Source organism: Leptonychotes weddellii, chromosome 11 (genome assembly GCF_054177405.1).
Source record: "Leptonychotes weddellii isolate Sample4059 chromosome 11, ASM5417740v2, whole genome shotgun sequence".
Lineage (NCBI taxonomy): Eukaryota > Metazoa > Chordata > Mammalia > Carnivora > Phocidae > Leptonychotes > Leptonychotes weddellii.
The window spans coordinates 81217237-81232023 of record NC_138379.1 but is presented as its reverse complement, the minus strand read 5'-3'; the positions used below and the strand labels follow the sequence as shown (position 1 = coordinate 81232023).

General features: G+C 53.0%; 1 long non-coding RNA gene across 6 annotated transcripts in view; it reads left to right on the top strand.

Moving 5' to 3' along the window:
• Positions 1 to 14787, top strand: part of LOC115943077 (uncharacterized) — a 256070-nt gene that overhangs the window by 127180 nt on the left and 114103 nt on the right. For all 6 annotated transcript variants that reach the window (XR_014138904.1, XR_014138903.1, XR_014138901.1 and 3 more), the window contains exon 4: positions 2334 to 2392. This is a non-coding gene — a long non-coding RNA (uncharacterized LOC115943077). The remainder of the gene's footprint in view (positions 1 to 2333; positions 2393 to 14787) is intronic.

Here is a 14787-nt window from a genome sequence, read left to right as displayed (position 1 = left end):
GTTCAGGCTCCTGGGGAAAAAGTCCCCCTCCCTCCCTTCATAGGCTCTCAGGGCATTCCTCTTACGAAGTTGGTCACTGTGCATTAGCTATCGATGAAGCGGTTGCAGGTGTGGCCGGGATGACAGTGGAACTATTTAGGGATGATTTTCAACCCTCTGCTGAGGTTTCTCATTTGAGGTTAGGGTGTCAGTGATCTTCAAAATAGGGATCTCCTATTTAATCAACAAAGAGCTTTTGAGCATCGGAACGATTGAGCAAAGCAAACCCTGAGCTGCATCCTGGGCTCAGATTTGGGGACTAGAGACACCTCCAGGTCCCAGCCCAGACGTACCCCCTGATATCATCTTGCTCATGCCAGCCCAGTCCCAGGGATGGTTAATTAGCCAAGTTCCATCACCCTGGGAGAAGGGGGCCAGCAAAGGCTGATGTCATGGGGGAGCGCTGTCGTGGACGTTCTGGATTATGACTCAGACACAACTGGCTATTTGATTTTTTAAATGAATTTCTTATTTCTGACTTTTAATGAATTTCTAATTTCCCCGGGCTTCAGTTTCCTCATAAAACAGGGGATTTGATTAGATGAACTCCAGGGTCATCTGCAAGTTTTAGAGTTCTGAATTTCTAGGTCTAACCTGAATCCCTCTTGCTGTATTTGAAGCCAACAGAGACTATAGACTTGGTATAGACACTTATATTTGGTAATAAGTGACCTCAGATAAATCCTAGAGGGCTGTATTTTTAGTCTTTCATAGTAGAAGAGCTTTGGTGGGATTGTATTCTAATTAAATATTTAATGGGATGTATCTGCCTGTTAAAATCACTGCCGCCGCCGTGCGAATGGATCTTCTTTGTGTTCTTATTTGCAGCCTGTCTGTAAATGGCAGCGCTAAGCCCAGCTGGAAATCTACCCCCCAAGACCATGTGGGATCCAGGGATCCAAATAGGTTGTCCAAAGAGCGAAGGAAGGTTTCAGGGCTCTGAAGCTGCCCTTCCCACTCCACTTCCCGGAGCCGATTACGGTACTGCCAGCAGGATCCAGGGAATGGGCTCAGGCCCGGGTTTGGGGCTGCTCTTTATTCGGCCTGCGCTCTGAGAGAGGGGGAGAGAATATGTGCTTTTTCTCTACGTTAATAAAGCCCAAAATGAGTCTTCATTAAGGGCTCCATTAAGAAGCCACTGTTATTCTTGGCACTCATTAGCGCTGCTGCTTACCACTAAGTTTCCACCCTGTTGCTTCCCTGGGGCTTGGCAGGGCCCCCTCCCCATGCTGGAGAGCTGCTCATAAGAGAGACCCCAACTGGCTGAATCTCAGAGGCGGAAGAACTAGGGCTTCCCCAGTCCATTTCATCCATTCCCCTGTCTCTGGACAATTGCCTGTCTGCCTTGTAGAGCCCCTGGGAGCAGCCTGTGTAAGGGGTTTGTAGCTCTAGTTGGAAGTTCTTCTTGTCTAACTGCCCTCTTTTGCTGCAGTGTGAGCCAGTTTGAACCCTTCACTAGGATAATGAAGAGTATCTTTCTAAGAACACCTTGCTTCCTTCTTCTGAGTTTAGGTCCTAGATTAATTTCAGTAACTGATGAAACCCTGTCTCCTTCCTGTATCCCTGTGGGAAGACCCATCCCTAGATAACATCTGCACGTTAAGCATGACTCTTAGGGTCAGTTCCACCTCCCCCCATTTGTGCCCTTCTTCTGTCTCTAGCTCCTATCTTCACCCGTGTTTTCTCCAGGCCTCCGGACAACTCCTGGGCCTTTATCAGGACCTGTGTCTGCCTGACCCCTTCCCCCCAGAAGCACCAACTAACATACATTAAATGCATACTGTGTGCCAAGAACTGTGCTAGGTCTTCGACCTCACTTAGCCAGAATTGTAATCCCACCAATGATTGGTACCATTTTGGAAATGAGAAAAACAAAACAAAACATGACAACAAAAACAAAAAAAACTGAGCCTCAATGGGCTTCAGGTTTTCGGCCACACAGGTAGTTAAAGGTAGAGCCAGAATTGAACCCAGGTGTCCTGACTCTAGGTAGGATGCACCTGCTCCACTGAGTCATCTTTGTCTTCTCCCTCCTTCAGGTCTCAGCATAAGGACCAGCAAACATAAGAAAGGGCTTGGATCCATAGCTAGTGGCCTGCTGCCGATGTGACAAAAAATTAGACTAAAGTTCTCCTCTCACATGTCTGAACTTCCACATCCAAGTGTGTGTTGTTCCTTCACGTAGCGCACTTGGACAGTTTGGTACATGCACCAATCATGTCACATTGTCGGCACCTTTGGAACTCCCCTGTGGCATATGGTCCTGACTGTCGGTGACTATTTATCTTTTTCAGGGTGAACTGTATCTTTGGAAATACCCCAGAGTGATGTGGATTCAGGTCTGAGGGATCAGGTAAGGCACCAAAACAGGTGATTCTACTTTGGCTCACTACCCTTTAAAACATTGCTCAGTGAAATGTGGTATAGACATTCACTGTTCCACAGGTCCCAGCCTATTGCTGTGCCAAGGATTTCTCCCAAATGTCTCAGAATCTTGACGTGTGAAATAAAGCTTGAGCGGCTATTCGATGGGGAAGAGGGGTGAGGGACGAGTGGACACTGATGCTCAAAACCAAATGGCCCATGACATTTCCTCATGATTTTGAGCCACTTTTTGGGCCTGGGGAGTTGGAGTCCCCCTGGCAGATGCATTGGTTCTCAGATCCTGGGTCAGTGGGGTTATCGGTGCTGCGTAGTCTGACTTTATCTGGAAGACACAATAAGTAGAAATGATTTCTCTTTTGTCCATGACAAAGGTTTGGCTCAACCTTTTATGAAACAATTCCGTTTTTTTTTTTTTTATAGGAGTCTGTTTCTTTGCGTTAGCTGAACAATTTAGCTGTCATTCTCATTGTTAAGTATCCCTTTCAATGAACTAAATCTTTTGCCCTTTTCAGTATTTCCACTGGCTTCTGGGAGGGCAGGAGAGGGGCTGGACAATTGCTTCTGGTAATGTCCTGGTTATCTTCCTTCCTTTTTTTTTTTTTTAAGATTTTATTTATTTATTTGAGAGAGAGAGAATGAGAGACAGAGAGCATGAGAGGGAGGAGGGTCAGAGGGAGAAGCAGACTCCCTGCCGAGCAGGGAGCCCAATGCGGGACTCGATCCTAGGACTCCAGGATCATGACCTGAGCCGAAGGCAGTCGCTTAACCAACTGAGCCACCCGGGCGCCCTATCTTCCTTTCTTTAAACCTGGTGTGTCTGTGACATCCCATTGTCTTGGACATTATCTCACTTCCAGACACTTCTCTGAGCCTCTCAGGTGTCCTCTTTGCAAGATTTCCATGCCTTTGGCCCTGTTTGGCCTTGATTTTCAGGCTTCAGGAATACCTGCTCACTTTTTGATGAGCCAGCCCAGCACACACTTCCTGTCTGCACCAGGCCAGCTGGGGCTGGCTGTGGTGGAGATGGGAAATGCGTGATGGGTCGATACAGGTCAGTCTCTCGTCTTCTGCTTTCAGGGAAAACCTGTCTGGTGAAGTTATTGTCATATGAAGATTGTACAGTTTGACAGGGGCCCCTGGAGTTCAGTGCCCTTGCCTTTGTTATTTAGACAAGTTCAGTGAAAACCTTGGAGAATTACCACCTCTGTGAGCTTCAGTTTTTTCATCTGTGGAGTGGGAGTAATAATAACTCCATCCTGGGAGGTCGTGAGGACCAAAGGAGATGATTCATACAAAGAGCTTGGCTAGTGACTGGTACATAATAGGTGCTCAAAAATGAAAGCCATTATCATGATTACCAACTTAATAGTGACTCCAGTTGGCTGTGAGCTGGAGCTGTTTTTGGTCAGGTGAACTAACTGATCACAGAGCGGGGCAGGAGTGGAGGGGGCGGGGAGCTGTCCATGGTTCTGCAGCCATTCCACCGAGATCGGTAAATGTCAGCGATCACTTATGTTGTGTCTGGTACTCTTCTAAGCACAAGAGTCTTTAGACAGAGGGAAAGCCTTTTATCTGGACGCCCAGACAGTCATACGTGTACACAGGGGAGAGTGACATGCCCCTGTTAGTAAGCTTGGGACTATCTCATGTGCGTGCATATATGTAGGCATTTAAAAAAACATGGTGTGTGTGACACGAGTGTATTGTGTGTGTGTGTGTGTGCACGTGTGTGTGTACGCACGTGGGGTGGGGGGAATAAATGATGAATGGGTGGGGTTGAAGTGAAGAAGGGAAGGAGGGGTACTGCTATAATGTAACTCACCTGGGTAAACTAGCTGGTGAGAAGGCCCCAGCTTGGCTACCAGGGAGAGGCTGACTTCCTAGAACTTCCTGGGGAGAGTGAAAGGTACACTGGCCCCCACCCCATGCCCCTCCTGGCCCAGCAGAACAGAGTAAATCTGAGGCCAGAGTGGAGCTGCTCTCCTGCAGGGCATTCCAAACTAATTTTCTGGTACATTATACACTTGGCCTTTTGAACAATCAATAGCCTTAAATGCTGTTTGGTTCCTGCAGCCATATCCAAGAGAAATAAGACATAATCCATCTGACTGATATGGCCAGAGCAGGAAGGGAAAAGGAGAGAGAAAGAGGGAGGCTAGAGCTGCCCTGGGGATCTCTGCTTGGCTCAGGGAGGCGGGGGGACTGGAGGGACCTGCCAGCTCTCGAGAGAATGGGCCTTTAAGAGATATTGATGGCTGGCTGATCACAGCCCCATTTGTCTCAATGCATCCTACCCATAGAGCTGTCACTACAGCAGAAGCGGAGTTCAAATGGGGAAGGGCTGGGATAAGACTCAGGATGTGGGGTTAAGAGCGAGGGATGGTGTGGACATCTTAGAATCCTGGATGGAAGGGTCTGGCTTGGGTTTTAGTCTGGGGTTAGATTTGAGACATTCCCCTAGAAGTCCTGAGATGGCACCAGGGAGAGTATCCCTGGGGACAGGGAGCTGTGGTCCCAGAACAGTCTTGGGGCTGCTCAGAGGAACCCACACCTGGCTCAAGAGAGGACAGCATAGTCCCTGCAGGCTCTGGTCTGGCAGAATGCAGGCCCTGCTCTGGGGCTCAGCCTGGCAGAGGGTGGGATGTGAGGAGGTGGATGGGGGTTTCTAGACAGTGAGAGGAAGAGCAGAATCAGCCTCCTTCAGAGCCTCTGCTCCCACAGGGTGGAACTCCTAGAAGGAAAAACAGTGAGCATCTTTGGTGTCCCTGCTGCCTCTGACAGCCTAGCTGGGAGGACTGCTTCCAAGGACCTCCAAACGTCCTCTGCTTCTCCCCCACCCTCAGACCTAAGCCCCATTCAGAGGAACAAATTGAAGGACTCAAGTGCCCACCTTAGGGCTCAATTTCCCCATCTCTTTTAGAAGTGGTCTAAAGACCATTTAGACTGTCTAGAGACTGGTAGGTGGAGGATGCAGACCTCTGCTGGACCCAGGGGCTTGGGTCATTTCCCTTGCGGATGGAATACCCAGACAGTGGGAGAAATGACATTCACAGTGTGAAGTCAATCACGTAGCCACTGCCTGGCGAGATGTGGGGAAGGCAAGACCAAAGGGTTATCTGGGAGTGGTTTCCCTGGGGAAGGCACATAGATGGAACGGGGGGGGGGTGGAAGGCAGTGGCACCTCTCTTGCCCTACCCTGCACCTGGCTCTGGGGAAGGGGACCCCCTCTAACTGCCTGTCTGCATCTTCAAGCACTGCGGGGGACACCTCAGCTTCTGGGGGCAGTGGGGTCATGGAGGGTGGGAACGCCAGTAAGGGGCCTGTCAGGGACGAGGAAGCCTAGGGTGGATACCTCCCCCAACCAGAGGGAGCCTCAAGATGGGCAGGCGGGGACTAACATGGTGAGTGATGAAAAGGTGGGAAGAAGCCAGGCTCAGCATTTGCTTGGGCCGCTGGAGGTTCCCCGGCTACTCATGGCCAGGGGCCCGGGGCACCCCTCTAGCGCTTGGCTTGAGCTGGCCCTGCTCAGCTGGAGAACCATTCCTGCTTCCTAGGTCCAGGGCAGCTGAGCCTTCAGCTAGCAGAGCGGCAACAGTCCAGCGGTGGCATCAGCTCTGTGATAAGGGTGGGGCCTGCACACTTCTCCGATGGGTAATTATGCTTGGAGCATGTTCTATGGAGATGCAGGGCTTGTCTGACAAGGCACGCTCTTGTTCCTGCTGCTGAGGCAGAGCGGAGAGGCCAGGGGCTGTGGGTGACGTTGCCGCTTGGGGAACCTCTTGGGGATCATGAGCTGCAGAGCCCCAGGGGCACTCATCCAACTGGGCACCCCAGTCCCTCCCCTGGCCAGGGGAAGGAGAGCAAGGGGGCGGGGGGGTGGTGCTCAGCAAGAGGACTGCTTCAACACAGGGAGTGCTGGGAAACCTCACGTATTTATGGTAACAGTTATAACTTTATTGTTTATAATTATTATAACAGCAGAGACACCAATATTTATATTGTGTTCTATACTTTTCAAAGCGTTTTCACATTTGATTTCACCATAATCCTTCCATGGGGGGACAGATTTTTATCCCCATTTGAATGATGAAAATGGGAATGGCTTGGTCACGATCACCGGGCAGAGCCACGTCCTCAGCCTGGTTTCCTGACTTGGATGTCAGAGCTCCTTCTCTGTCTCCCAGGTTGGGCAGGATCTCCCTTACAGCCACTCCCTAGCCTGGTGTCACTCCAGAGGTTCCCGTGTGAGGTGACCCCAGGGCAGGAGTTGAGGGAGGGGAGGGAGAGGAGTCCCGGGTCCCTGCATTGGGAAGTTCCTGCAGCAGGACAGGCCAGTCACCAGAGCGGGTCTGAAGGCGCGACTGAAGGGCGGCACGAACGCAGGAGACAGGCCTGCTGAGTATTTCCGCAGACTCACACCACAGCTGTGCTTTCATTGTGGGACGAAGCTGGGACACTGAGTGCTATCTGTGTGAGCAGGCCCACTTTAAAAGGCACTGAGTGACAAACAGCCCTTCCCATGCTGCACGCACATGAAAATGGTGCCAATGAACACCTCGTGGATTCTGCACTGAGAACCTGGGACCCAGAAAAGATGACAGGATTGTTCCTTGGGGCCAAGGTCAACCAAGGAGGGTTTCCTGTCAGAGGCAGTTTTGAGCGGAGTCTGGAAGGAAGCAAATGACAAGCTCATTAGAGGCGAAACAGAAGGCCTGGGGTGAAGGGGTGAAACGTTTGGGATCGTGAGCATGTTAGCTTGGATGGGCCTAGGGGTGGAGAACGTAGGTGGGTGAGGGGTCCCGAGAGCTGATGATTGAGATGGAAGGTCAGACATGAATTTGATAAGCTAGAAATTACAGAGACTCTGAGGATCGTTAGAAGGTAGGAATAAGATCAAAACAGAGTGCGGAATGCTTTGCAAAGCTTTGGGTAGAATGAAGGTTGGCTGGAGAGACAGGACAGGTGTGGGCAGGTGAGCCCCCCGAGTTTTACCTGTGTCCCATTCTGACTTGGAGTTCAAAGGGCTAACTGTGGAACCTGACATTCTCTGGATGGCTGCAAGGCTTTAGGACCCTCTGCACATTCTGTCCCAGGTTACGCTGTGTTCTGGAACTTGGCAGGATGGATGGCTCCCACACCCCATTGCCCTGCCCCACGGTGCCTTCCTTCCCCCAGCCGAGACTCAGCCTTCCCTCTACAGGATGCCAGTTCAGTGCTGGATCCTGCCTCAGGCTCCAGGATAAAGCTTGCTGCTCTGGGAAGAGGGCCTGCTGCTCCTTCTGCTCTGCTATGGGGTGATTGATGGCTGTGGGGAGGTGGGTGAGCAGCCTTCCCTCCCCCCCAACCTGGTTCAGATGGTTGGAATTGGTGGGAAGCAGACTCCCAGAGTAGCCAAAGAGGAGTGGCAGGGAGGGTAGGCCAGAGGGTGGCCAGATGCTCCACAGGGTGGTTCTAGATGGAATGACTGGTTCCAGGGACCAGGAGATTTGTGCAAAGTACCAAACAGCTTAATACCGGATTCTTCTGAGTAGACAAAAAATAACGTTTTGCTGCTCAATTTCTTGGTTTCTCAAGCCCCCCTTGGACTAGGGCCTTGAAAGACCCATGATGGTGGGGAGTGAGGAGAAACTGAAGCTCAGGAAGAAGCAGGTGGTTTATCCTTAAAAGGGTGTGCTCTGTCCTTGTCTCTGGGCCTCCACAGTGTAAGGTCGGGAGGGGCTTCTCTGGGTCTCTCTCTCTGCCAGGCCTTCCTGAGGAATTTTAAAGGGACAAATCCTCTTCTCCAGATGGGGGTGGGGGGAACCCAAGAGCTATCAGCACCTGTAAAGCCAATTTAAAAATCAGTCTAGCCAACCAGCCCCCAAAGGAACCTGTAGAGTAACTCAAAAGCAGACACTAATGGAGGAGAAAAGAAATGTAGTTACATATTCATCAGCTTTTAAATATTCATGAGGATTGTAAAGCAGATTAATTTTCATGCCTCATTTCTCCCGCGGTTCTTGCTGTCCATATTTTACCGCAGCAGTAGAAGAAAAAGGAGCTATGGATCACTTGGCCAGTGCCCTCACCATCACTTAAGGGGCAGTGCGTGTGTGTGTGTGTGTGTGTGTGTGTGTGTGTGCGTGTGTGTGAGGGGCAGGGGAACAGGAGGGGCTGTCACTGTGGAGGTGAAGGTGTTCGTCTCCGGAGGGACGGGCCTCTCAGCCATGCCAGGACGCTGCCAGGACCGCAGCAGGACAACGTAGCGAGATCGTGGGGGTGTCTGAGGGAGGGGAGCCATCTGGAGCAGAGAGGACTCTGGGGGCATCGAGTTAACTTGTGACCTCCCCAGGGTGAAGAGGGAAAAGGACCTTCACCAGAGTCAGCAAGGGTTTCCTCTCCACTCCCCTGAACTGTCTGAGATGAACTGTCCACTGATGGAGCGAGGTGAGAGCGCAGGGCGGGCACCAGACGGAGTGAGGAAGGTGCCGGAGATGTGGAAGAACAGAAGGGAGGGGAGAGCACCTGGGAGGAGCAGAAGCGGAGAAGGAAATGAAGGGGCCGCTGGGGGCCCATTTGTTCCAGGTGGAGGGCATTAGATAAAAGGACAGAGGATGAAATGATGGGGACGGAGGTTAGGTATCTGGAAGGACTTGCAGATCCCACGGCTGTTGGGAGAGATCTTCTGGGGGTGGGAGAGATCTTCCCCTGAGTCATATCCCAGCTGCTGCTAGCCCACAGAGTGATGGCAGCCTGAAGGGAGAGGTGTCGCAGCAGCTGCTTGGGAAGCACAGCCAACAAGCGTCCTGGTTAGAGGGACCAGGCAGAGTTGCCGGGGGGGGGCGGGGGGAGTAAGTGTTAAGGGCAGGGTATCAGGTGAGCCATTCTAGAGCCAAGGGCAGCAAATGTTGTTGTCCAGAGTCATGAGTGGGGACCAGGCAGCCTGTGAAGGAGCAAAGATGGGCCCCGGGGGACAGAGCCGTGGATGCAGCCTTTCCTTGGGGCCCCAGTGTATGGCTCCTGGGCACGGATGGCCCCTGACAGCCCTTAATGGCTTGAGCCAACTTTCTTGGAATGAGAAGGGGGATGAGCTGGCCTCTGAAGGGCCCATCCTGGTTTGCCAGTTCCTGTCCCCTTCTGTGGTGGCAGAAGGGTATTCCGTGGAGTACGATCCTTAGGGTGCTCTCTGGTGACCTTTGGGCATCACTAGGCCAGACCTCACAGGTGGGCTCCTTCCCCAGCTTCATTCCCTCTGTGCTGGATATCTCCATGCGGGTGTCTAGTACACATCTCAAACCTAACATGTCCACACTCCAACGGACTGCCCCCAGCACGCAGACCCGTTAGCTTGCAGCCTTCCCTATATCGGTCAATGGCAACTCTACCCTTCCGGCTGCCCAGGCCAAAAAACTGAGGAGTCATCCTTGACTCCTTTCTCGCCCAGTCCTTCAACGTAACACCCAGAATCTTCTGACTTCACTGGCCACCACCCAGGCCCAAGCTCCCACCTTCTCGTGTCTGGATGATCACAGAAAGCCTCTGGTCTCCTTCTGGGGCCTGTGGGGCTCCTCACCGTCTGGCCCCTCCCCTTGGTCTCTCAGAACTTGTCTCTTTGTCACTGGAACCCCCAGCGCTACACTGGTCTCCCGGCTGTTCCTGGAGCAAGATTCAGGGCCTTTGCATGCATGTTTCACTCCTTCACTTCCTCTAGGACTTTTCTGTTTGCCTTCCTAGTGAGGCCTTCCTGAGCACACTACTGCAGACACTCCTCCCTTCTCATAGGAGACTGTCCCCATGAATAGTTACTGCCCAGGAAGCTTCCCCTTCTGCCCACAGAAGAGTTAGCTGCTACAGTAATTGTGCATCTGATGAAAACAACTGAAAAGTGGATAAAAAGTCTGAAACAATGACTTTCAGACAGGAGGCAACAGGTAGCACAGGGGGTCCCTGAGAGAAATGAGGCCCCACTTGTGCATCAGTTTACCTCCAGGCCAAACTAAAGGAGGGGGGATCCCAGACAGAGCTTGGGGGTTGAGTTGGGACCCAAGTTTGAGGATTGAGACTGGGGCCGAGTAGGCTAGAATTCATAAGGAAGAACACTGGAGAGGGGAAGCTGTCCACGCAGAGTTCTGAAAGTCTGCAGAAAGGTCCTGGAAACTTTAACTATGAACGCTGATCTGCACATAATCGGGGTGAAGCACCATGAGGTTGGGGAGAGAGCTGCTGGAAAGCAGAAGACCGAGCAATTCCTGAGCTCACACAGGGCTGGGAATGGCTCAGTTTTGTATGTGTCAGGGTGGAGAGGGCTTGTTGTATGTGGTGCAATGGATACAGTCCTCAGAAGGATGTTACCTTGGTCAGAGGCCAAAGGCTGCCCTCTGCACCCATCTAACAGAGCTTAAGAGCAAAACTTCATAGGGTCACAGTGATTCCAAATAACCGGGAGCCAGAACAGAGTCCCGCTCTCTCTAAAGGCACACAACGAAATCCAGAACCCAATGCAAAATTCACAGTACCCATCACCTAATAAAAAAAATAACAGTCATGCAAAGAAAAAGCGAAACACGAGCCATAACCAGAAGACAAATCAATCAACAGACACAGATGCCCAAATAAGAAGGATGATGGAATTAGCAGACAAGGATGCCAAAGCAGGGATTACAAATATGCTCCATATGCTCAGAACTGTAGAGGAAAGCATGAATACAATGAGGAGAAAAATGGAAGATTTCAAAAACGAAATGGAACTTATAAAGATGGAAACAGAATACCTGAAGTGAAAAATACCATTAAACAAATAAGTGATTTTTATTTCTGGCTCAACCACTACCAAAACCACATGGAGGGTGGGGGCATTTTCCCCTTCTGGCTTATTCTCCCAGCCACCGGTGCCTCCCCCCTCCTGTGAGGGCACTACATTTGGTTTCTCAGTTCCCCAGGACTCTAGAAAAACAGGCTTCTTTTCTCGTTGATCCTGAATGCAATCTGGACTTCAGGGAGTAAGCAACAGCTCTTCTGAGTCTCGTTTCAGCTGATGTTTCCCGAATCCCTCATGCGTCCTCTGATCTGAGTGCTCTACCGCCTGTCCAGCTCCATAGTGAACCCCTCTTCTCCGTCAGTCTCCCTTTATCCAAGTAGTTACAGAGCCCTTGTAATGGGGTGAGAAGCAAGAGCTGACCTGCCCTGTAGAGTTCCATGCTAGCCCGGGCGGCACAATGCAAGGAAGAAAGTGACAAGTTTCAGGAGGTCAGTGGGGATAAAGTACTTAGGGAGAGAGCAAACTTCATTTGGAGGTCAGGGAAGGCTTCACGGAAGAGGTGGCATTTCTGTGCGGGTTTTGAAGGATGGATAAGGTTCAGGCTGGTGGGAAGGAAGGGACAGGTGCTGTAGGTGAAATAGGGCCTCGTCTTGAATTCCCTCACTTCTTGTCTTCCCTTTCTGAACCCCCAAGCTCCCCCCTTTCCCTCGGGGTTCTCATCAGCTCTTTTGCTCTCAGGAGTGAGTCCTGTGGGCCCCGGGCACCCAGGTTTCCCCAGCAAACTAGTGACACTCGTTCGGGCAGCCTCAGAACTCAGATACCCTTCACCTCCTTGGGCTCTGACCAGATGGAACAGTGCCCCACGTGGGCGGTTTGTGGTAAGAGTCTTTCCTGGACAGGTTCAAAACCCAGCCAGAGGGAGTGGGTTTGAGCCAAGACTGGATGACTCAGTCTCTCTGGCCCCCAGCCCCCCATTCGGCTGCTCCTTGACCCCCAGCTCACCATTGCTGCCATGAGGTTTGGGGGGCATCTGAGCATCTCATTTCTCCTCTCATCTCGTCTCCCCTCTCCCTTCCCCCACTCTCTCCCATCCTCCATTTTGGGTGCGATATGCTCAGCTCCTAAAAAGGGCAGTTTTTCACAGGCTGCTTCCCACATATCGCCTGACCTTCAGGGCCATTCTGGGGCATGGTGGGCGTGTGCAAATGAGCAGGGCCAGGAGAGTGGTGCAGGTGCCCCTCCTTCAGGCGTGTTTGGTAGAGATAAGGCAGTGCTTGTTTGTGACGGTGATGTCCCTGCCTAAAGCCCGAGGTGGGAGGATCAGGAGCGGGGTTCCCTGACGCGGGAGGTTTGAGCGCGGTGGGTGGGGAGCTCAGGTCTGCCACCTCATAGTCTCCACATGTCACCCAGGCCAGATGTTTCTCCTCTTCCTCCGCCACAAAAGGGTGGAGCGGTGATGGTGGCCGTGGAGCTGCCAGGAAGTCTGGGCGAGCTCTCCATCCCCCGCCTGCAAGCCCAAGCCCCAAGCTGGGCCAGTGCTCCCTGTGGCCCCCGGGGGGAGGGGAATGCTCAGAGAGGGCACCATGGCGGGCTGGTTCTGAGTCCTGACTTCGGTGCCAGGTGGAGCTGAGCCTGAATTCCATCTCCACTGTCTGCTCCAGACAAGCAACCTAACCTCCAGTCCTTCCTTATCTTATCTGTAAAAGTGAGACAGTTGCACTCCCCCGCCTTCTAGTGGGGGCATGTTGGGCACCCAGTTAATGGCAGGTGTTGTTGACGGGCTTGCTGAGAGGGGCGGAGGCTGCACCCCCACAGGCCTGTCTTGGCTCCCCTCTGCCTGACTCCCCACCCCAGCTGCTTTACTAAGCCCCCAGCTCCCAGACTCTTGTTCTGGAGCCTTGTCTGACAGTCCCCCAGAGGCACCCATTGCATCTTTAATTGCAATTCTCTTGCTCGGCAAAGCCATCAGCACCTAATGTCCCATGTCATTGCTGCTTCTCTGCCTGTGGACACCTCGCTCCTGGGGGCTGCTCAGCCACCCAGGGCAACTCCATCTGGTCAGGAATAGTCACAGTGGGGAGGGGGCCGGGCAGGGCCAGGACCTTCCAGTGGTGCTTTGATGACAATTTGCTTATGGATAACTTAATATCAGAGGGCAAAGGTCTCCATGAGTCTATCATTGGTCCTTTCTACCACTATGGATCTTCATTTATGGCCCCCTAGAAACCACAGGGGTACGTCCACAGTCTCTTAACACCAGAGCCTTATGCATGTCTTCACTGCGGGGAAGAACCCCCGAGCCCAGGGAGAAACTGAGCTCCCCTACCTCCCTGCCTCTCTGCACCCCCCCTCCCTGACGTGGCTCTGATGCCCATGTAGAGTTTTTAAGGTAGGGCCCAGCAAAATGTCAGGGCCGGGGAAGTTGAACTTGGAGGAAGACCTTGTGCCAGGGACTCAGGTTCCCATTCCCTGGCTCCCAGGGCAGGGCCCCCTCCTCTGGGCTAGCACCTGTGTGATCCCCGTCCTTGCCCCAGCACCTGCGGAGCATGCAGGGGGCACAGCTTCTTCAGGAGTTCACGTTCAAGACTGGCCTGGGGGTGGCATTGGCGGCCCCCAGATGGGGCGAATAGGAAGTGGGCAGCTCTGGACAGTAGACTTTGTTCAAAGGAAGTCCAGGGCTTCGCCATATTTGAGAAAGAGCTTGGAAAGAGGCCAGGGGAAGAGGAGCCTCTCAGCCACGGTCCTTTTCCCCCTCCCCGCCCCTCCCCTGTCCTCCTGGCCAGGTTCCTGCCACCTCCATTCCCAGGCTCCAGGATGTGTCTCTTTTACCTTGAGCCCAGGAAGAGACACAAACCCCTTTGCTGGTTCCTCTCGGCATTGCTGGGATCTGCTGGCATTTTCACAAAGGACTTCCATAAATACTGAGGGAGAACAAAAGGGAAGTAATTACAGAAAATACAAACAGCATGAAAATAGTCAAGTTTCCTAAGTACAGGTTTCCCAGCCTCAGATAACCACCCTGGAGCCCAGGAGGCTGGCCCGCCTTCCCATCAGGCCCTGTGCCAGGACTCCAGCCCTCACAGGCCGGCCCGCCGCCGCCGCACACCTCGGCCCCCCGTGGGGCCAGGGGCCAGGCCGAGTCCCCTCACCCTTCAGTTTCCTGCTTGAGGCTTGGCCTCGGCCGCAGCTGGCCACCTGGGTGTCCCTCAGCGTGCGGCTTCCGGGGGAGGCCTTGACCACCTTGAGAGTCCCTGCTGAGACAGGGAAGCCCGGGTCTCCGCCCTCAGGCCCGGCCGCCACATACATGCCACCCAGGGGTATTCTCACTGCTGTGGGGGACAGTTGTGGCGTTCCCGTCTGACTCACCGTGGCCCCTGACTCAGCCAGCTGCCACGCATTGGTGAGCCCACAGCAGCCACCGCGTGACCCAGCCCCCTGGACGGAGGTGGATCGGATCAGAACAGGCGCCTGAGCCGAGCTGGGCCAGTCAGAGTTCATCTTGGGGGGATCGGCAGGCAGTAGGGCAGTGTCTTCGCGCCCTTCTTTGTCATGTGCGGCCCTGGGAGCCGTGGTGGCCATCTTGAGTGTTGGGTCTGCCCAGATGCGCCAGGAGAAGCAGAAGGGCG